The sequence below is a fragment of the Anopheles merus genome, chromosome 2R (assembly GCF_017562075.2).
Source record: "Anopheles merus strain MAF chromosome 2R, AmerM5.1, whole genome shotgun sequence".
NCBI classification, from domain to species: Eukaryota; Metazoa; Arthropoda; class Insecta; order Diptera; family Culicidae; genus Anopheles; species Anopheles merus.
This window is the reverse complement of record NC_054082.1, coordinates 10,933,291-10,957,172: the sequence shown is the minus strand read 5'-3', so window position 1 is coordinate 10,957,172 and position 23,882 is coordinate 10,933,291. Positions and strand designations below refer to the sequence as shown.

The 23,882-nt window shown below is 47.8% G+C and overlaps 1 long non-coding RNA gene across 2 annotated transcripts; it reads right to left on the bottom strand.

The window, feature by feature from the left end:
- Positions 1 to 8,270: 8,270 nt before the first annotated feature.
- On the bottom strand, positions 8,271 to 20,828 carry LOC121591040. 2 transcript variants are annotated; one of them, XR_006004510.1, is made up of 3 exons: positions 19,630 to 20,828; positions 14,071 to 14,172; positions 8,271 to 9,102 (listed from the first exon to the last, which is right to left on the bottom strand). It is a non-coding gene; the product is annotated as an uncharacterized LOC121591040 (long non-coding RNA). The 2 variants fall into 2 exon arrangements; XR_006004509.1 differs by lacking the exon at positions 8,271 to 9,102 and having other exon boundaries at positions 13,949 to 14,172.
- Positions 20,829 to 23,882: the final 3,054 nt, after the last annotated feature.

Below are 23,882 nucleotides of genomic sequence, written 5' to 3'. Positions count from 1 at the left end.
CCCACTCTTCCGTTTTTATGTCCCGCACCGCCAACGTTCTAAGGCGGGTGGGAGGCGCGCGCGAGCGTACGTGTGTCGAAAGATGGGGGCTTTATTTTAGCAAAAGACTCCACACTCGACACACATACACGCACAAAAATACGCGGATACGCTAACGCACCCCATCGCAAACCTTGAGGCAGCGTCTGATGTAACGCGAACCACGTTGTGAGCGTTCGCTTTTCCCGTTTGCTCGACGACGGTTGGAAAAGAAATTCGTCGGCTAGGAGGAGCGAAACACGACTAGCTTCGCTCAACTGCTAGCCAACAGCTCAAGCAAGCAAATCATGCGTACAAACACAAACGCACACACACACACACGGTTGCGTGTTTATGCAACGGCTCACGCGCGCGCCTTCCGTCCGGAGAGAATCCGGACGGAAAAACCTTTTCGCGAAGCGATCTTACCGATGTTCTTGGGATCGCGAGCTTAATTAGAGTAGCGGCGCTAACTAGGCGCGTTGGCTGTTTGTTTGAGCACACACAAATGCACGCACACGCACGCACACGCGTAGCCTTGTAGGGGGGCCGAATGACTCCAACGATTGCAACACGCCAAGAAACCACCGCTACGATCAAGCGGGACAGTGGGCACGTGGAAGCATCTCCTCCAGCAAGCTCCTACCCAACAGTTGACACGGTTAGGGGGGGGGGGGGGAGGAACAAAAAATAAACAGCCCCAAGGCCCGGAGGGCTGTGGGATTCCGTGGGATGTCTCACGTGTGCCGCTACCCGGAATATTGGCTGCGGCTTTGGTACGGTTGGTCAAACATGGCCACCTTCCACTGTGTCCTCGATCGAGCTGCTGGTGTGTGCAACGAATGACGAATCTCGCAGGCCCGCCCGTGTCCCCATCATCTACCCCTCTTCCCCCCCAAAATAAAGCACTAGTGCTGTCGATCGTCAGTAAGAGATCGGAAAAAAGCGGCGAACAAAATAAAACCACCGTAAAACCGAATCGTTCCGTACCGAAATACACCACAAACACCGACACACACACGCGCGCGCACAAACGCACATACTTTTCACCGACCTAATTTCTCTCCTCCACCGTGTCCCCCTCCCTACCCTTGGGGCGTTCTTTACCGTCGTGGGGAGGGTGGGAAGTAGCGCGTAGTGAAAATGAACGCCAATTGTCTACGGGCGGCGCACGGGGTCCGTCTTTCTCTTTCCTTCCCTCTTCCTACCTTCCTTCCACCGCGGCCTCAACCCTCTCTCATCGCCGTTCCTTTCCTTTCGCCACCAGTACCATTTTTGCCATCGAGTTGATGAATTTCCTTTTAAAATTTGTAGCTCAATCCGACTTTCCAATGCATCCAATGTGGTAGTCGGCAGAAGTTACACGCGCGCAACAAAAATGCCCCCCCCCCCTCTCCTCTCTGTCTCTCTTTCTCTTGCTCTCTCGCTAGCTGAAACCTCCGTTATCGCACACAGATGCAGGGGATGCAGCCGCAGCGTGTATGTGATGCACACAGGTCAGTGGTGCAGGATGCAACAGCAAAAACGACAATCACCAGTTGACACGTCGGACAACCGAAATCGTCTAAGGGGGAGGGGGGTGGGACAATCCCCCCCCACCCTCCCTCCCCGAAGGTGTTGTTCGGTGGCTGTGACAGTGTGTGGCGGAGAAAGCGATAAGGCACAGATCCCCACACACAGAGAAACGGTCACGGTGCGATTGTAACATCGGTTGAGCAGTGGCCGAGAGTGGCTGAGTAGTGTTTTTTCCTGTTTTTTTCTAGTCCACGTTGCCGAGTGGACAGGCGACACAGGCGGATCCGTGTTATATCATCAGCTAGCCACACACACACACACACATACACACAGAAATACACATAGAAACACACACACACACAGACAGAGAAAAGAGATGTGCCTGTCACACTAGAAACTACTGTCGACGGCTCTAGTACGCATGAGCGCGAAGATCAAGATCAGAAGGGGGGATGGTGCAAGGGGATGGGTGCAAGGGGGTGTGTCGCTAATGCTTATGTTGATGCTGTCGCCCCTGACCAAAACTATCGACGACTGCTGACGTATGAAGTCTGACGCTATCGCGTTTGAGTGTCTCAAAACCCTTTCGCGTCCCTTTTGCCGAGTAATTGTGAATTGTGCGCGGGGAAGGGAAGCATCCAGCACGTCAGCGCAATGGGTAGCAAACGCGCTCCAACAGTGGCTGCTATCCGCTTCCCGCTGTACTGTCTGTCACATCTGCGGCCCCCACTTTTTTCTCTCGTTTTTGCCAGACGGGAAACCCCCCCGGGAAGATGAAACATTGTCCAAGATCCCCCTTTTGACCACACACTCACACAGAGCTGCTTTCTAGCATTACAAAACACTAGCTCTCCCACACGCACACCCAAATCGTACACACACACAAACACACTGTGCGCATTTTGATCGTAAAGACGTACGAACAAAACAAAAAAAATAATCCCATAGTGCCGCCATAGTGACATCAACAACACGCTCGGTTGTGAAATTGCGGCACGGTTTCCGTTTTTTTGTTTGTGGAATAGTTTCTCGCGGCTGTCCCTAGTCACACACGCAAATTGCACAGGCGCGCACACACACAAACACACTTGCACTACGTCTCTAAACGGTGGCGGTGGAATAGATACGGTTCTCGCAAATTGCACTCCGGGGGGATGCAGCAGTAGTAGTAGTAGCAGCAGCAGCAGCACGTCGATCGTTTCCGTTGTAAATTGAAGTTCCGCTCGCTGAACTGAAGGGGTTGTTCCGGCAGCAACTGGGTCGTTTTGGATGCGACCACGTGTCGCGCAAGCTTGCCGTCTCGCCGCACAGTGGGCAAAGGCTGGCTCGATCCAAACTCCAAACGCCAACAAACGTTGGCCCAGGTCAGGGCGTTACGAAGTGTCGGTCCAACCCGGGTGCAGCACCGCCACTGTTGCGCTGCCGGTCGGGCACTCCCGGTGGTCTGGTGAAGCGCTGGCAACCGGATAGGCGGCCGCATCCCAGCAGAGATCGCGGCCAACTGACGGATGGAAACGCGCGCACACAACAGCTGAGCCCCAACCGCTCCGAGCGCACTCTACAGGTGCCCGTGCCTTGCGCCTGCTTCTTCTTGCCCCCCCGTATTTCGTTGGTGTTTGCATGTGTGTGTGTACGTGTCTGTGTGTGTTTGCGCAGGCGAACGTGCGTGCGGGGTGGGAGCGCTGGCGGGCGAATGCAATCGGGAAGGGGGGCGCACAGCTTTCTGTCCGGTGTGGGGAGAGCACAGGGCGTACGGGCCTTGCTTGCACACACCTTGCCGGGGTGCCAAGTGGAAAAGCACTGAAATGGCCTGGCCGCGCACTAACGGGTAAATAGCTTTCAAGTGCGCGCATACATGCGTACTAAATAGCCACCGCCACAGTTCCCTCTCTCTCTTTCTTTGCATTTCGTACTCAGCGGACACTCACACAAACGCGCGCGGGTAAGATGTGCCCTTCTCTCTCACTCTTTCTCTCTCTCTTTTTATTTGTTCGCGGAACAACGGATTTATCTCCATCCATTGATACGCTCGTGGTACCGCGAATGTTGGTGCCGCCCAGGGAAAGGGCAAGCTAGCGGGGATGGTCTCGGTGGTGCGAGCGAAAAGGCAGACCTCCCCACCACCCGATCGCCCCTATTCACGTAGGGCCCCGCGGGAACGTCACGATCACACTGAGCGCCGCGCGGCCAACATCCGACACACAGCGAAAACGGGACGAAATGGAATCGGCTCACTCTCTCTTTCTCTTTCTCTCTTTCACGTGTGCGGTTTTGGTCGCGCGCGCGATAGTCACTCAATTCGTGGTGGTCAGAACTTTTTCGCCTGCCGAATCTCTCCCCTGCCGCTGATCTATTCACTCCTACCCCGATTGCTGTCATCCACGTGATCGTGACTAGTTGGTGATCGTGGCTCGGTACAAGCGCAAACTCTTCTCGCTGCTATCGTTATTGCGCGGTGCAATGTTTTCCAAAAAAAAAAACCTAATAGTGGTTGGGGTTTTTTGTGGTTTCTTCGTGGTCGCATCACACGACGACACAACGACGACGACAACTGTCGTGCCCTGGGCCAAAGAAAGGCCGCACCACACGCGCCCGAAAACACTGCCCGAGCGTTGCGACTAAAACGCGACTAAAAATAATACAAAACACCATGCACCCTCTCATGGTGTGTGTGTGTGTGGGAACGGGGATACGGTACGGAAAGGTTTCTGTTTCGGTTCGGAAAATTCTTACCCGCAATCGCAACTCAACCTACTCCCCCCCACTACATGGAAACTCTCACTCATCCGTGCCATCGTTTTCCCATTTCGACAGCGCTGCGAGGGCGAGGGGGCTCTGTTTTCTCTCGACACTCACAGCGGCCACCGGTGAAAAGTGCTGTGGCCCGAATGCCCGTACTGTTGTGAGTACAGAACCCTTCCCCTCCCTTCACTCCACTCTGCCGTCATCCCTCTCCTGTCCGGGTGAAAGCCATCGAAAGGCGGGAAAACGGGCAGAAATGGTGAGTGTGATTTGGCTTTGCCGTGTCACCATGCACCATGGTTTGCGAGTGCAGTTTTCCTCCCGCCTTCCTTCCCTATGCTTTCCAACAACAACAAAAAAAAACCAAGAGAGCCGAACGAATTTTCTTTTGCGAGAATTCGGCCTAGAGAGGGAAAAAAACAAACGGAGGGCCCGATCACTTTATGCCTTTTCGTTTCACGCCACAAAAGGCGCTGTGTGTGGCGCGTGTGTGGACTGGCAAATGTTGTGTTGGCCGTAGGGAAAATGGTGTGCCTTGGACTGTGTGTGTTTTCTTCTTCTTCTTCTTCTTGCTATTTTTCGTGTTTTTTTTCTGCATACCGCCCAGCCAATCGTTCGGAGATTGCTGCTGTTGTGCATATAGTGTGATGTGCGCATAGTGCGGTGCCAAACACGAGGGCGTTCGGAATTTTCACTGTTCGATTTTCCGACACAATTTGTAACGCTTCGCTGGGCTGCACTTTCGGCGGTGGGATATTAAATAGATCAAACGCGTACGATGGTTCGGTATGGCGATCTGTGCTCACGACACCTGGTAGGGGCCTGCACATTCTAGCACGTTCGGTGGGGATTTGGAATGGAAATGGGTGACCAAGCGTTCTGAAAATCAAAACAGCCCCAATCGAGCAGTTTGGGACGGTATTACAACAATTGCTGTCGATTAGACTTTCTCAAGAGGGTGGAAAAAAACATGATAAGACGGGTTTGCTCTATACAGCTGTGGCGCATTTGTGGCAATTGTGTTCATTAAACTGCATCCGTACAAATCAAAACATCCCTTGGCTTTGACATTGCACGGACGCAACAGAATGCACTGTCTGGATGCTCCTGAGAGCAGAGATAGTGTAATATAGAGAGAGAGATAGATAGATAGAGAGAGAGAGAGAGAGAGGAGAGAGAGAGAGAGAGAGCTAGCGAATGATCGAATCGATCTTTTAGTTCTAACGACGGCTCTATTGCATGAAAAAAGCCGATCCTGATCCGTGTCGAATGGAAATGCAATACAGAAACAGATCGATCATTACCGAAAATTAAGTCCCTCAGTGATAAAGCAACAGAATAGATCATCTGTGCAAGATTGCAACCGTACGTACGCGGATAGCGCACTAATGAAGCATAATTGTACGGAACGGTACGGTGAGATCCAGTAGCTCCAACGGTTCATTAGTCAAGCTGATGATATCCCGCAAAATATGCCCGAACGTAAATCTGACTTCCCTGTCTCTCGCAACAATCTCCCCCGCACCTCTCCACACACGTCGGCCCCCATGGCTTGTGCCGGTGTAACTGGAACATTAATTTCGGTAGAATAGCTTCCAGCTACGGAGGGGGCAGGGGAGTACAGAAGTGGAAGAGCAGAGAGTTGTTTAAATGCAATTATTAACATATTTTACCCAATCCCGCTCATTTGCACCTTTGCCAGTTGCCCGTTGTGTTACCGCTTGTTGCCTTTGTTTTGCCTCCCGGTGCGCAGTTAGAAACGTAACAGTATCAGAGCTCCCATAGCTCTCCCTCTCTCTCTCTCTCTCACTTCAGTTTGGGGAGCTTTTCAATCGGTAGACTTTTGTTTCGCTACTTCCACCTCCCAGCTTCGGTAATGTTCCGTTTTTTTTTGTGTAATCCGCTAGCTGCAAAAGTTACACACACAAACACAGCCCAGTTACAAACACCACGGGTTGGTGCGTAACGTGCCTGTTGCATTCTATGTTGTGGAGTGAAGAATGGATTACTGCATGACAGATAGTTGCATAGCCCCAAACCCCTGCAACCTGTTCTTGCGTCTTGCATCCCGTTGCTGTGTTCTGTTCCCGTTCTGTTTTGTTTTCCTTTTCCTAAATACCTACCCCGTCCCTCGTCTCGTCAACCAATCAACCAATGCAATGAAAGGGGTTTGAGTTTGAGGTTTTTAGAGCACCTGCATTCCCACGTCTGCGCACACCCACCTTTCGGGAAGGGTACCGTTTGGTGGTGCGTTCGGTCGCGGCAAACAACACTGTCGCCAGAGCAAGAACGACGATCGCGACCAATAACTGATTATCTAATGTGCACGGCTCACGAGCGACACGAGCACACTAGCGCTGGGGCGAACGGCGAAAAACCAAATACAGCACACACACACACATACACTAGGGAGCAAATCGGACGGGTCTGCGTGTTGTGCTGCACTTTTACGCAACTCAAGCAGGGGGACATCATGTGCGTCGATCAAGTTTGGAAATGATGATGCACTGTGGACAACAGAGCTTGTTTGGTTGTTCTAAAAGTTTTCCTTTGTTTAATCTGTTTTGATGGGGTTCAATTAGGTAACAATTGGTAGAGAAGGTAAAGAGAAGATTGTTAAAGAGAATGCGATTTTTCATGAAGCACCAAAGATACAGTGTATGCATAAACTATACAGAGCTGTAACTGCTGATCGATCATAGGTATCTCTCCATTTCTATTCGAATTTTAGATGGTATGGTAATCAAAGATTGTGTTAAAAAAAGACGAAAAATCGAAATATTCACCAGTCTCGAAATCTTATTTTAAATTCATTGTTTAATACATGTTGTCCTAGTGTTTCTGTTTCGTCCTAGTGTAACATGATACTGGTTTTAATTGGTTGTCTTCGGTGGAGTCTCGCTCCATGGTCTAATCGCGTAGTCGTATACACGGCTTAACCCCATGTACCCATGTCATGGGTTCAAATCTGGAATTGTGATCCTCTAATTTCAAATATTATGAAGGAAAAGGAAGGATCTTCACACAACTATATTATATCTTTACACCATTTCTTCTATGTTCGTCTAGGCTTGATTAGCCTTTCGAATACTCCCCTTCACCTTCTCCCCGTCATTTACAGTGAAAAACGGTGAAAGAGAAAAAAACGGTACAGGTCGTTGGTATGTTGTATAGAACGGTTCAAAACAATCGCGCGCCGCTTTAAGCTTGGGGGGCGCCATTTTCTACACCATACTTTCACAGTTACTATTTTTGCACCCTTACCGCTCCCGCCCTTCCCTCTGGTGAGCAAGGTTTGCGTTGCACCCAATAAGAGAACACCGCCTCCCACCCACCACCGTCGGCTTAGTGAGTGCGTTTGCGCCTGCCGTTGAAAACAACGACAAAAAAAAAGTGCATGCGCTCACTCCGTGTTTCCAATGGGCGATGGAGTGAATCAAACGGAACACGGCAGCGCGCATTACTATTTTCGCGCCCTCCCGTAATGCCCCTGCAGCCAAGAAGCCGATAGCCAGTGAGTGGAGGGAGCGGATTGTGGGAGAGCTTAAGGAAAATTCCCGCAAGTGCACCAGACATCATACACTGCATCGGTGCCTTTCCAACCACACCCGGGCTTGGGCTAAATTCACCCACAAGTGCACAAGTAGTGCAGTAAACTTGTAACATTCGTTACACAAAAGACGAGGTGTGGTAACGGGGAGAATACCAGGAGGAAAGGGGGGGCGGCCGGTGTGGAAAATGCTCGCTTTGTCAGACCTTCCTCTCCGATGTCTCCATCCCACGTTTTGTCCGCTACAAGCGACCAGTTCAATGCCATCACACGAACAAACAATCAGATGTGTTCTGATGGCAAGTCTTTGTCGCGGGCATAAGTGATACCCACAAACACACACACACACACACACACACACACACACACACACACACACACACACACACACACACACACACACACACACACACACACACACACACACACCACACACACACACACACACACACACACACACACACACACACATACACACACACACACACACACACACACACACAAGTGCGGCCGCTTGTCTAGTCTCACGCCCGTTTTTGTCGTCACTGCTCGCAACGGAGGACGCATTAGCATTAGGAACACTTTCTCCGGCGTAGTGCATGCGGTACAAATGGCACCAAAGCGAAGTATGCTGAATCAATCTGATCGTATCTGATCGGTTGTAGTATGTTTGCAAAATGCTTAAAGAGCTGCGTTTAGTGTCGGCTTTCAGCGATAGTTTTAGCAACAGGCACGTTCCAATCATGTAGTAAATGGGATTGAAATATCTCACAGATCATCTTAAAATTGCTCTTTTTTTAAGCCAAGATCGGTTGTTCTGTTCGTCACGTCAACTTCTTGAAAATAATTTGAATAATGTTTCGATTAATGCTTTAAAACATGAAATAATAAACAGAACTAATAACTATTCGTCTTAGAGTACCAGCAGCAGTAGTAGTAGCAGCAGCAGTAGCAACAGCTACAGTAGCTGTAACAGGCATCGTAAAAACGTTCAATTGGAAGTTATTTGCAAATATAAAATTTTAAATTGAAAGCACATTCAACACAATCTGATCAAAAAACTACCCGTGAAAAACGGCACGATGATGAATGTAATTAAAAAGGCTCCCTTCAATCCATATCGATTTGGAATCATATTTAGTGTGCAATTATTAGAGCATGTACTTACCCTGCACGACGTTGCATGTGCTGGTGCGGTCTGCTCCGTTGCTGGCTGCCTGTTTGCTAATTATCTGCCAAAGATGACTTTCCTTTCTGCCATTTCTAAGCACTGATATCTACAGGGAAAACAGAAATAAAACACAGTATACCTTTCCATCTTCTATCTCACGCCACGGTGTGCTTAAGCAGTCATAAATGCGTGTCCTTTTCGCGGCGGTTAGCTGGTGGCGGCAGCATTGGCGCGCCGTTGCAAACGTTCCATATGGCTGTGACCGTGAAACAATACGCATTTTTACCTCGAAATGCGATAACTCTCCGCCCCACGCGCACACCGCAACAATGCCTGCAAAGTGTAGAAACAAAACATCGGTCGGAATGCAACGATGTGGTCTGTGGAGTGCAGTGAAGGAGGCAGTGCAGTCACTAACCGACGGCCGTGTGTGCATCGATATACACGGTTTCCCTTGTATCGAAACACACAACTTCTTTCGTAAGACAACACACCGAAGGTATGCTTGTTGCTCGCTGAACAAAAAAAAAAACACCAGCAAGGCTACTAAAACTACCCTTCGATTGTGCATAAATCATCGTACTGTAAAACATCTACCACCCGCCCACCAACCACTGCCATGGTTAGTGGTCCCGCCGCCGTTCGATGCACTTTATCTGGTGCATAGAGAAATTCGCTCCGAAGTAGCAAAGCGTGCACTACTAATCGGCGCTGCAGGGTGGTGCGAGTAGCGAAACCGTTTTGCTTAGTAGTGCAGCGTGCGTCCACGGTCCATAAATTGGAGCTGTGCAAACGGGCGGGAGAAAGCGACGATCGTGTGCGCGGTTGTCGATCGCGATGTACAGGGGGGGAGGGATAGAGTGAATAATTTCCGTTAGCGAACACTTAACCGAAAAGTGCATTGCAATGCATCGAAACGGTAGGTTTTGTGTGTTACTAGAAATTGGCGAATTATTTGGTACGATTTGGTACGACACTTTGGGAGCTGTGAACTTTGGAAAGTTGCCCAAATAGGCAACCAAACTTAGTAATGATGGATCGCCTAACGGTTCTACATTGGTGCATAGGGAAGAAGAATATTATGCCTAAACGTTACTAATTTTACTAAGCACCCACCTCACTCATGTTCGATATTTTTAGGCATACTCTCCTTTCCTCAATGATAGTTTGAACTGCTGCTTTGCTGCTATCCCTCTCATCCTTGCTTGTACGACGATAGATGAATGTCTTCATCTCAACGAATAAATATGTAAGTCAGGGCAGCAGCCTACTTAATGCTACCAAGGCAGGGGGGTTCAATGTAACTTGTCTAGCTTTGCATTTGGAAGCTTTTCAACCCCACGCGTACCTGCCGATACGAAGTGTAAACTAATCAAAATTACTTTGTAGCATCAAAATGTCCCCTTCAATTCCGGTGAATAATAATTATCGATATTCCAATATTTATATCCACCGGCAGAACACCACACAAGCGATCCCGCCAAGTGTAGCCAGTAAACCAAGTGAGACCTTTCGTCGGCGTCCGAAAACATCCTGGCACGCCCAGAGCGAGGGAAACGGGTCCAATCGCAACCGTGGGTAAGTAAGTGGTGGTGCATCGGATACGAAAATAAGATCGTCCTCGGCATCGGTGATAGGTCGAAAGTGTCACGATGAACATTTGGCACAAACATGCCATTTACGTGCCCACTGGTCCGCGTGCGCATTCACTCGCGCTGCATCCACTGCAACGTGCAAACCACTTGCGTCTAATGCATTAAATCCTTTGCGCGCGCTCCCCGTCTGCCCTCGTCTGGCTCATCGGGTTGGGGTTATTTTGACCGGGTTTTCAAGCACGTCTCCCCCACATCCCACAACAGTTGCAAAGCCGTAAGGACCATAGCTGCAGATACATCACCGATCACCGTTTCTACCACTGGTCGCGCATACGCAAGGGTGGTGTGTTTGCGTTGATAAAAATAAACTGTAATTACATAAAATAATTGCACTTGCCAAGAGCCGCGCCTGGTTTGTTAGTCGCGTTTTGGGAGTTTCATTGAGGATGGGCAGTTTGGGCTTGATGGGAAGGCGGTGAAGGGCTGGCGGTATAGTTAAATTAATTATTCATCACCACGTATGTGATTTGCTGCCTGCTGCCAGTTGCATTTGCCTTGATAGCGAGCCTGCATCCCTAGCGTGTTAACCTTTCCTCAAAGGTGTTGCCGTTTTCTGTTGTTGATGATCGATGTTCAAATTTCGTTCAGCATGCTGGATGAGTTATCGTTCGGTCAAACACCAACTCTAGCTAAGTTAGGCTGGGTTGGAAATGAGTAAGCTATGCAAAAATAATTCATTATAACCAATATTTCAATGATATTACTAAAAGTAGAGTAATCCGTGACAAAATTATTCAAATTTACTCTTATTATTTCAAATGATGTCTCTGTTTGGCGCATTCAAAGCTCAATTACTCATCGCGCCGGGAAGCAAATCAAATTGAGCGTCGCGTCATGCGGGTTGCATACTTCTGGGCTGATTTGCTCAACAGCTCAAACTTGAGCTACTTTTCAAACGAATATAATGGTTCATATTACAAAATGCTAAATGTGCGTTTTTATTGATAACAATCACATCCAATAAGCTGAAATCCAATAAGCCAATAAAAATCCAATAAACCCAATAAGCTTCAAATTGTATGCAACGTTGCACCACCGTTGGTTCACACCAACAACGGTCGACAAGATTGAAAGCAGCCGCGTTGAGCTAGTTCAAACCACCCCAGACTGATGAAGCTTTTCTCATAAAGCTTTTGTAGTTTTTTCGAGTTCCACCCGTTGGGCACTCATTTTCTCACACCAACACTACATTGCGCAGAACTGAAGAGGAAGGCATTCAGCGTTCGGTTAGCTAACCCGGTAACGGTGTGTAGAGCGCTGGGGGGTAAAATGGGTGCATACTGGCCGCCGCTCGTTTCTTGCATTTCGCGCTGCAGTGATGGATCTCATCCCGGCCACTGAGATACCACCAGATGTGTTCACTAGTTTGAATCGATATGCACAGCGAGCACAAGGAGTATCCCAGTGGCAGAGACGTTATTGCAGTTTTCGTTCGGTAGCGCACTAAACCTAAACAGAACATGGGTGAACCTAAAAATAAATATTGAGTGATAAATACTATTGAAATGATACGAAATGAGACAAGAAATAGAGTTAAATTTTCTCCCTAAATGAAGCTTGAAATGTAGGTCAACAAATTATTTAAAAAAATCCATAATGAAAAGACTGCCCCAGGCAGGTTGGTTACAAAGGCGCAACCACACACTTGCTCCATCCATTGGAATGATCTCCGGGGCCGCGGTTTTGCATATTGAATATCAAAAGCTTGCGTTTCGTAACCGCCCGCGCGACGAGCGGCCCTTTGTGATGAAACCGGAATGAAGACGAATCCTGCCCTTTGTGGTGTTGTTCTCTCTATTGCGCTGATAGGCACCCAGCCCAAGGGACGCAGGACGGCCGGGAAATGGGCCATCGGAAGGGAGAGAATGTGCACTCACGTTTTGCGCAATCGCTTCCCACATGACGCCAATGCACGGGTGCCATTAGTACTGGGTAGCCGATGTTGCCGTGTGACTCACGAGTCACGTTTCACGCCGGGCCGTTACACGTGCACGGTTCTTAATTGGCACAGCGGCTTTGTGTTGGTCAATTTTTCGAGCGACGGCCATCGCGCGCTAGGGGGGGTGTAGGTGGAACCGATCTGAGCGGTTAATTAAGATTTAAAAATGTTTTACAACGACCGGCTAATGAAGCGATAATTGTGCTTCAAGCGAAATAACTCCGTAAAATTGCAACAAAACCATCTATTCTTAGCGGTTGAGTTGAGAATTTTGCCCCGAAAAAAAGTTAGAAGCTATATTCCATTTCCAGCACCATTCAACGGTGTGTGATGTAACCTGGACGGGCACTCACGGTGGCCAGCAACGTTGCATTGGACGAAGGGTGCGAAGAACCGCGGCGAAATGAATCATCCCCTCACGTACCAATCCAAATACGTTTCGAACCGGGGGCCAGGGGTGCCATGTTCGTTCGTGTCGGTTTCGGGGAGACAAGTGATTGCACTGCTCTGGTGTGCGTGAGCCGCCATATCCGACCTGCGTTGTGTGTCAGCGAGATCGTGGAGAGCACTACGCGGGGATGGGAGGGCGATCGCCGCGAGCTGCTCAGTGGGAATGGAGCCGCCCGAAGCACACCAATACCAACGCAGCCGTACACATCGATTGCTGCTATCGGGTCGCTGTGTGCTGTGCGCATGTTGGTGTCATGCCAACCGAGCGGGGCCTTTTTCACGTTCAAGTTCAAGTTTAACAACTGTGGCCCATTATCTGGGTTTCCCCCCTATTTCTTTTCTTTTTAGTTTCAACCCCCGTTGCGACGGGTGTCGTTTGTATGGGGTGGATCGGGCAGAGTGTAGCAGCTGTTACTGCCCCGGCCTTCAGTCTTGTGGTCTCTACTTGCGCTTAGGCACCCAGAAATCCCGCCATCTGTGCGAAACCAGCCGACTCGCTCGCTCCCTCGCCGGAACGCGTACAGGGTTATGCTTTCGCGAATGTCTTTCGCTTTCATCGCTAGGGGTAGCGTGAGATGTCAGTGTTTGGGGCGATGTTCACTGGGCAGAGCTCCGCTCCACCCCAACTGGTGCTGCCATCTCTTCAGCGTGCACCATTGATCGGTCGCTTCCGTTACAAGTTCAAGGTATTTGCAATTTGCTGCCCAGTATGTGTGTCTGTGTGTATTATTACCACATACTGTCTCTCTCTATCTCTCCAGGGGCGATTTGCCTTTCGGAGATTGGATGCTCTCCCTCAGCGAGCACTGTCAGGATGGTATTCGCTTTATGTCGGACTTCTTCGCGGTGGCCTACTTCTATGGATGTTTTTTTGTTTTTGTTTTTTTTCCAATGCTTGCCACTCTTTGCGTCCCCATTGCCCGTGCTCGCAGTGTTGGTGGTGCGCTGTGCTAACCAACGTGTAAACGTTGGCACATGGGATTTGCAAGTGTTTGTGTGTGGTGCAATTGTTTCGTTGGCTCATTTTCACCTTTAGCGCCGCGGGAAGAGTGCCAAAATGATTTTATGATGTTAGCGAAATGTATTCGCCTCCATCCTGTCTCTGCTCGTTTGGTTGTGTTTTGTACAATCACTGAAACGATAGATGAAAGAAGAAAATAAATATAATTAGCGTTAAATTTGGGACTTAAGGTATTTACTTAGGCGAACTAGATACGGGCCAATTGGATAGCTTTTTTTCGACTTCAAGGAAGATCACTGTGAGATTATTTCGATTTCAGACATTTGCATTTCAAGTATTTCATAAATTTGGCAAATACTTTAAACCATTGCTTCTATGTTCTTCACACTATTTCCAGACACAAATATTATTTAAAATGGGTTTCCCTTTCAATTGTCACTTCCAATAAATATTTTATTAAAAAAATAAAACTTCTTAAACCCATCGACACACGATAGCACCACCTGCTCCCGATCGCAAACCGCATATCTAGGCATTGAATACATAACTGGTGTACTGGGTTCATGGTTGTTCTGCAAGAACAAGCTAGCTCCCTGTTAGATAGATGACACTAAAACGAAACGTACCAAACGAGTTTTGCAAGTTCCCTTCAGCAGCCACCCCGCTGCGCCAGTAGCGAGCTGCTGTTCTGCAAACCACCTGGTCGAATGGGCACAGTGGAACTCGCTAGAAAAGAAATCGCGAATCTTGGTGGAACAGCCCCGTAACCTGTGTACAGTACAACACTTGTAAGCACACACACACACACACACACACACACAAATTACATGTGGTAGCTCTGTAGCACAGAGAAAGACGAGGAAAGAGGGAAAGAAACCGGGCAGAACCAGGAGTACCTTCCCTTGTATGCGTGTACGAAGAAGTCGAAAAGGCAACGAGCGAAAATAAAAGTCAAGATCGTACCGAAGATCTTGGCTTCAAGTTCAAAGTCAACCTGTGCGAAACGTGCCGTTGCGAAGATCGCATCCGAACGTAGTGAAACAGGAAAAGAAGGAATGAATGGGACAGAGGAGAAACAAATAATAATAAAAAACGAAAGGAATGAATAATTCGCACACGGAAAGGTGCAAGTGAAACGGAGAAGTTAAGAAGACAAGATTTATATAGTGGAAGATCCAGCATAGGTATAGAAACGTTGATTTAAACGAAGAAGAAGAAAAAAAACAGATAACAACACAAAATAACTGGGAGCAATGGGATGGAAATAACAGTGAGACAACATGAAACCAAAAGGAAGTATAGGTTTACAAAATGGGTTGGAAGATTCGTTTCGCTGAAAGAAACGTATTACTAAGGTGAAATGAAGATAATGAACAGTGTGAAAGAAACAGCCAAAAATGAGGGAAGAAATATGAACACAAAATGAAAAACAAAAGTCTTACATAATACTGCCCCAAATGAAGGGTTTGACCTATAAGAATAGCAGCGCTACAGAAGCAAGTTGTTTCGAAGAAAAAGAAATGTAATCGAGATTAACTTTTTGTGCAGAATAATAATATTTGTTGCTGTATTGGCACAGTGTGGTTCTCGTATTCGTAAACGTGTACGTGTTTCAAGCATAGAAATATAATATGGTTTGTACGATATTATCGAAAATCCAAACAACAAGAAGCTAAAAAGATCAGCAAAAAAAAACCCCCACTCAACCCAATGTATGCCATAACTGATGATGGCGCAACACGAGAAGGTGTAGTTTGTGTAAACCGGTTTTTTGGGACAAACGTTGCGTTCCTTTTCGGGGTTTCTTGCTAGAATTAATCGCCAACATTCGCACACTCGCACAGAGCGGCGCGATGTTATGCAACATGGATGTGTTTGAGACAAACCAGTTTCACCCCTTCTTCCGAAACAGGGGGTTAACTTTAAGATTCTAAGACGGGACGTTGCGTGTTGGGGGGGGGGGGGGGGGGGGGGGTACGACACGCAAACTGTGGCTGAAAAAAAAAAACTGGGGGAAAACACCACAGAACAGTCCGTCGTTCTGGGACGCACATTTGTTGAAACGAATCGTGTTTAACATCGGAAGGTATGTTTGTGCGGCCGTGCGTGCAGTTTTAAGCCCCTTTCTGAAACGGAAGACTATTGTTCATCACAAAGCGTGGGTTGTGTGAAGAGCAAAGAGTGCTTTTTTGTTTGGATTGTTATCATTATTTTAAAGTTTTGCTGTACGACAATGACAATTTTGGAACGAGACTCACGTCAGAGCGGTGTGGCGTAATTATGGAAATCTAAATGAATGTCATTCGGTTATCACGCAAGAACGTTTGCAGGAAATGGTTAGCGTGCTCACATGTTTTGTTCCGTACCAGGTATTAAATAAGAAGAACAAATACTAAAGATGTATAAACAAAACAAAACGAAGAGACAAAGGTTTGTTGCAAAGGTGCTTTCCACGAATTAAGCATCTGTTGGAAGACTTTGAAATGGCAGTGAGTTATTGGCTTGAGTTTAAATTCTTATTTTTGATTTATATTTTTTGTAGTCTACATTATAGATCACGTTGAGTTTGTGAAATATTGCATTGGTTTACATTGGATTCTGATTGGTGTATCATTCATATTTGAATTAAATTGAATTAAAAATAAGAAACGCATTTGCTGTTCCAGTGGTCCCTTCAGGTAAAACGATGAAAAATCAGCTGTATGTGTGTGAGTTATCGGTCCAGAATTGTTGGCATTTACTGGGATAATTAGATCGTACGCGTGGGACGGTCGACAACGGGAGGAGTTGCCTTTGTGTTGTTGATGTTGTTGTTATATGGTCGATCGATTGCACACCACTGACTGTACAGTTGCATGTACTGTTGTGCAAGGGACAACTAGAACCACTACAGCTACTGTCACTACAGCTAGTACTACTACTACTACTACTACTACTACCTCCTACTAACACCACTAGTGTCACAAACACTAATACTCATGAACACCAAAAACAAAATGGAACCCATCACCATCATCATCATTATCGTCATTGTCATCATCAGCGTCATCACCAGCAGCTTGCATTACCTTTATCAGAGGCATCATTTCTTCGTAAATTGGAGCGTTCGGTGTGAAACGAGTGTACCTGTTTCTTGCGCTGGTAATATTTCTCTTTCGCACAACACAACTGTTCGGCTCATGCCAGCTCTGTCACACATTTCAGCGTATATCTTTCACACTCTAGCATCTTCCTTTCGATGCAAAGTGTCTTTCTCGATCGATTTTTGCAGCAAACTGCAAGCGACACTTAAAATTGCATCACTCAATCTTACGATGATGAAAAAGCTATTTGTTTTCAATTTGGTTTAATTTTGCAATCTCTTATTCATTTCAAGATTCAAGGCTTTTATGGCAAACGACTAATTAGTATTATTGTTTTGAAAAATGTCTATTTTCATTGTGTGCTGCAAGCTCATGCGCTTACGTACAAGCTGTGGACGCATACCGACACATTACACCGCAAACACAGCCGTGTCACCAACGGACGGATCTGGAATATGCGCATTTGGCGCGGCGGTACCGCTGATAAATATAGTGGGCGGCATGGCTTCCGTACGTCATCATTCCCTCGTATCGCACAGTACGTCTTGTGAAGAAAGCATTTATCGCGGTGATGGGTAGTTTGTAAATCATCCGTAAAGTTATGACCTGATAATGTAAGTCATCGCAACAAAATCGGTTAAATCGATTACACTGCTAGCGGGCAATGGTTTGTTCAGTGCTGATTTATTCTGTGCAACGTTCCACTGCCGCCGTTTGATATTTTCGTGTTTGTTTTTGTATCGCGAATGTTTGAGAAAATAAACCTCAGAACCATTTTCGCCCGTCAGATGACGCTGGCTAAGTGCGAAGGGACGCCATCTTGTTGGAAACATTGTTATATGAACGCAATGGCATTGGCGCTGCAGTTGGGATGCCGCCGTAGGTACGCTGTCGTTAAGGGATAGAAACATCCGATAGTGGATAAGTAGGGAGACATGGTGGTACTTTTCCTTTGGTAGCGCTCAATGCACTTGCACTTCCAGCTGCAGCTGTTCCTCACCGTCGTACACTGACCGAATAGGGATAATAAAACAGGTGCGAACGGGAAGACCGATAGTGCGCTCTATGCCCTTACAGTGAGCGAGAGCTATCGATAGGAAGTGAGTGAGAGAGCGCAATAAAAGGGATAGAAAAAGAGAGAGAAAGAGAGAGAGAAAGAGAGAGAGAAAGAGAGAAAGAGAGAGAGAGAGAGAGAGAGAGAGATCGAATGAACTATAAACTAGATTACTGCTGTGAGACTATGCTGTGTTCCTTCAGAAGGGCACTTAAAATATACCACGAGGGGCACGTTTTTTGCAGTTTCTTTGTTATATTGCAAACACTTTTATTTGCCAAGAATGCAAATATTGACACAAAAATGTTTAAGAAACAAAATGCTATAACTTTTTTTAAATTAAATATCATCATCCACGTGGGAATAGTGATGGAGCCGCCTGGTCAACTGTTCAGTAGTTGCAACGTTTCCATATTTAATCGATAGTTTGCCTCTGTTGTGCGACCTTACACAAGTAGGTTAGTTCGATGTGATGATTTAATATTAACTGAACTACAACCTCAACTAACGTGTCATCTAAATTAACTAACAATTGAACTTACTTGGGCTTTGCATGGAAAACTGTACAACAAGCATTCATTTGTATTTTTAATTAAAATTTCACTTTAGATTAAAACACGAAAAAGTACAAAAAAATAAAACCACACAGCAACACAAAACACCGTCAAGCTCACTAAGATATACACGTAAACTTATCTAAACACCATAAAAAGGGGGCAAAAAACAAATAAAACATCTTCACCCTTGTTCGGCACGCACAAAAACCCAGCAGAGGGAAATTGTTGGGGAATTACGAATATTTGTAAAAATAAACACAATTCCATCGACAGGAAAGCACAGTACACACGCCTGCACTGCAAACCAGCTCCAGCTGGTGTCGGACAGGGACGGCCCCAAAGATATCCGTGCCGCGTTTGAATGAACCGGAGGGAAAAAACACAATGAACTTGAACTTGGAAAACGGTTCTAGCTCGGACGGCCGTGTCCCGTGTGCGCAATTCGCGTTTCGTTCGCAAACCCACACATACATACAAATGGTAAGGTTGATGTATTGGGTGTGTGTGTGTGTGTATGTGTGGTTGCGCTACTACCACATGCATCATTGCATAACACACGCGTTTTTATACACGAACATATGCACAGAGAGAGAGAGAGAGAGAGAGAGAGAGAGAGAGAGAGAGAGAGAGAGAGAGAGAGAGAGAGAGAGAGAGAGAAAGAGAGATACATAAACGAATGCAAATTCTCCCCTAAAAGGGGGTTCACCGTTTCCAGCAGGGAGAAAAAGGTTGTGTTACAAAACTGCAAGGTTTTAAGAAACCATTTAAATCACTCCCAAAAAAGGTTCAAAATAAATCAATAGCAATAAAAGGTCAAGAGCGGTTTTTGTTGTTTGATTCTAAAAAAAAAGGAAGAACCAGAAAAAAAAACATGCAGCACACGAGCAAGAAATGTAAGAGCAGGATAACCGCTAACCCTATTTGGAGCACTTACCTCTCGCTCACACTCGTCGCTCTATGCCATCAGTAACGCCAGAGCGAGCAGCAACAACGGCAACGGAGCTTTCCCTTTTTTCCAATGCGCAGCTGAACCAGCGAGAAGTGCAGTGTGCAGGCCAGGGGTGGGGTGGTGCATTTTTGTGCATCCTCTCGCACACCGTGTGAAGGACCGGGATCAGGTGATACGAAATCGATCGAAACCGTCCTTTACCTATGCGCACTGCTGCTGGCTTTCGATTTCAATCGAGCGATGGAATTGTGTTCCTTTCCTTTGTTGCACATTGAAACGCACACGGCAAACGTTACATGGGGAGAGGTGCAGTTTTATAACACTATCACACCACGCTACACCTCATTTCACAGCATTCTAATGGGCGTATGAGTATTTTGCACTTTTTTGCACCACATTTTTGCTTTGTTTAAATTCGCCTGTTTTTTAGAGGGCATTTTTCTCCTTTTAAAGCACACTGGCACATCACATACACAAACACACATGTGGGCAGCGATAGGGGAGTTCCATCGATAAAGCAGCTCAAAATAACGTCACACACGAAGCCTTTTTTTAATTTAACAAAGCACAGAAACAAAGTAAAAATACACTGCACACACTCGGTTAATCGCTTGGAAGCTAATGTTTGGTTCCAGTGTAGCCACGCACGTCCGGTGTACGTCGGTCGACTAATTGGCGTGTTCGCTCAGCAGCAGCAGCCAACACCACACGGCAACCGCGCACAGGTGAACCCGGCAGGCGAGCGACAACCCTTTGCTGCTGCTGCTACTAGGGCCACGGCGCTTCTGCTCCATTCGGCTGACGATGGTTGAGTGCGGGAACAAAACAAACAACATCCAATCCCTACTCCAAGCCCGGGTCCAACACGGATAACGAACGCGCATACAGACACAAGCACACACGCACACGAAGAACCGTCCCATTTCATCACCAACACATCGACAGCATCATTCTGTGTGATCATCGCACACAGCCCCACCCGCGTGTACCGGCATATAACACACTCTGCCTAACGCGCCACCCCTTCTCCCCCGCTTTCCTTCTCCTCCTACCGCCCCACAGTTCCCGAGGTTCCCGAGGGAATTTGCACACATTTCGTACAACGCAATTTCTTGACATTCCCGTCAGCGACGACGTTTGCTGGCACACGACGCGCGCACTGCCGTGCACACTACGATGCTAGAGGGTGGAGGGGAAGGGGGGGGGGGGAGAAGAGGATGCTGTGTGTGTGTGTTTTTGTGTTTATTTTTTTCGCGTTTCTCCCTCACAAGCGCTGCCATCGATTGCGCTTTTCATCAACGTTATCGAAGTAGGCGCTGATGAAGAAAAATGCCCCTTTTTTGCTGTTGTTGTCTAATGTGATTCAGAATTTGCTACAAACGTCACAACACTCACACACACACATGCGTACACTCACAGACACTAATTAGCGTTCGCTTTTTCGTTCGATTGTTGTGTGTGCATTGTTTTGTCTTTTTTTTGAAATGCAATTAAACACACACACACACACACACACACACTCAATGTGCTTGCTATGGGGGTGGGGCCGTGCGTTCGGTCTAACAACTGTGGAAAATTCCAGACCATTCCCGGTCGCGCTTTGTCGCTCAACGCGTTGCTGCTACTGGAACGAACCCTTTCGGTGGTTTCCTTCCACCGGAAAAGTGGCTGCCGTTTGCGTGTTGTGCCTTTCGCTCGCTCGCTACCACACCGTTCGGCAGCCACGACGATAATGAAGATGGCTGCATAGCACTGCCACCGAGGACGCGCACGGGCTTCCGCAAAAATTGATTTCCAATTTGCGTTCTAATGCGTCGCAACGGCACGGGCCCACACACAAACACGCGCGTACGCACAAATACATACGGAACTGGGGGGGATGGGTGGCTCACCCACCTCTGACACACACACACACGCACGCACACACGTACGTCACGCACGCGGTTGTTTGTTGTTGTTTTGTTGTTGGCTCTCGGTTGACGAATTGCCAGCCCGAATTGGGTTCCGTTTTTGTGTGGTTGTGGTGCTGACGGGCTGGAAGGAGCCCTTTTCCTATGGTAGAAAGAGAGAATGAGATGCCAAATGGAGCCAGCCTGCTTGGATGTGTGTGTGTGTGTGTGTGTGTGTGTGTGTGTGTGTGTGTGTGTGTGTGTGTGTGTATGTGTGTGTGTGTGTGTGTGTTTTATCATTCCCGAAAAGAAGGAATTGATGAAACACAAGAAACGTTTTCGCTCCTACAGTGTTTCTTAAGTTGTGTGGGATGTATACTTTTTTCATTCAAAAAATATGCTCTGTTTTTTCTGTGTTTCAGTTCCATTCCACTAACCCGTATAAAGTAAATTATTTCTACAGAAATATTCCTAACCAAACTCAATGCATTCGACTAATAGCAACTACCCTGCAGCCCTCAGCACCAGTTCGTTCCGGGTGCGCCCGCCCCGCCGGTTCCGATGGGCCAATATTTAGCCATAAAGCAACGCGTCCGACGCCATCGTGTGCGCGTGAACCGACACGCGCGATGATGTCATCCCCCCCCCTTGGCGTTCGGTTGCATTCAAGATGTGGCCTGCGGCCTGTGCAAAACGCGTCCCGCCGCGCATTTCCGCGCATTTCCGTACCGCAGTTTGACAGCTGGTTCCGATTTCCCTACCCATGACCTATGCTAACTCCGGCATCAGCAGGCTATCACCGGGGAAGAACGCAAGCGGAAGCGGCAACAGCAGCAGGAGCAGAGCAGACAAAGCCGGGGTAGAGGACGGATGCGGAAAAAATGCGCCCATAAAACTGCATCCATCATACTGATGTTGTGTAAACATTCGCGGTTCGCCGTTTGGTGGACGAACACCGACGGACCCCCGCGGAGTTCCTACTCGGGGGTTTGGTTCGTTGGTGGAGCCGTTCACAGGGGGTAGGGAAGGTAGAGGGACAATTTATATCTTTTTATCTCCCAACGCTACGATTATATAAATATACATCTGCCCTAATTAGTTTCAAACTCACCCTTCTACTGGCGATAAGTTAGGAAGGGTGGAGCGAAGGGGACGCGTAGGTGTGCCATCTTGGGCGGCAATCAATGTGAACGGCAGCAAATGGTGGATTCGGGCGTTATTCGCACGTCTATAGAGCGTTCCTAGAATTTTGCCCATAATTGGAAGTGTGCCGGGGGCATCCGTTCGCATGTGTGATCGTGCCAGAGAATTGCACAAGCCGCTAGACACACACACACACACACACACACACGGGCACGATATAAACGGGGTGCGTCATGATCGAGTAGATCGATTCCAAGATGTCTTCCCATTCCCACAGGACGGGCACACGCGTTGCTGCGGCTCTGATGTTTGTTATATTGTATCGCTCTCCTTCTCGCTCTCTTTCGCTCTATTTCGCTCTTTGCCCGTTCTCATTCCTTCTCTCATTGAGTTTGACGCAACCTGCGGTTTGCGTACCGCGGCGCGCTTGCCAGCGCTTGCCAGCGATTTCCGCTCCAAGATACCAGGGGTCTTTTTTTTTTTGGTTTTTGCATTTAAGTTTCTTATTTCTTTTTTGGCACCCGCCTGTGGTACTTTCCGTTCGATGTGATTGTTGTACGTCGATGTGTGTGCCCCTTGTGCCGGTGGTGGTGGTGGTGGTGTGCGTTTCATCCATATATTCCATCGTACTTTCCTTCCCTGCATGCCCGAATTCCCCGCGTACACCCCGCGCTCCACCCTGATGTTACCCGTTTGGGGTGGGGTTCGTCCCACCGCTACGTTTCGCCCGTTTCGCGCGCTCCTGCAATGCGATGTTCCGAGAGCGCGGCTGGGCGCGCCTGCGTATCGCGCACGACCTTGACAGTGAACTTGAATTTTCCCTCTGTCATATTTATTAGCGACCCACTTCCACACTTGCTGCTGCTGCTGCTGCTGCTGCTGCTGCTGCTGCTGCTGCTGCTGCTGCTGCTGCTCGCACACTGTATAACGCTCTCTCCCGCCCGTTCGGTCCCTGGTTCAATTCTGGTTTCGCTCGATGGTGGTGCACTTTGGGGCACACACTGTCTTCGAGCGAGCGAGTTGTTTCGGCACTCTGTGTGTGTGTGTGTGTGTGTGGCATTTGTGTTGTTTTTTCTTCCTCTAGGGGGTTCGTTATCGTTGGCGCTGTTGCGGAGTGCGATTTTTGGTTTTATATGTTCTGTTCTTGTAGTTATTATTGCACACTCAATCTATTGCCGAGCGAGAACAGGAGAACACGATGATGGT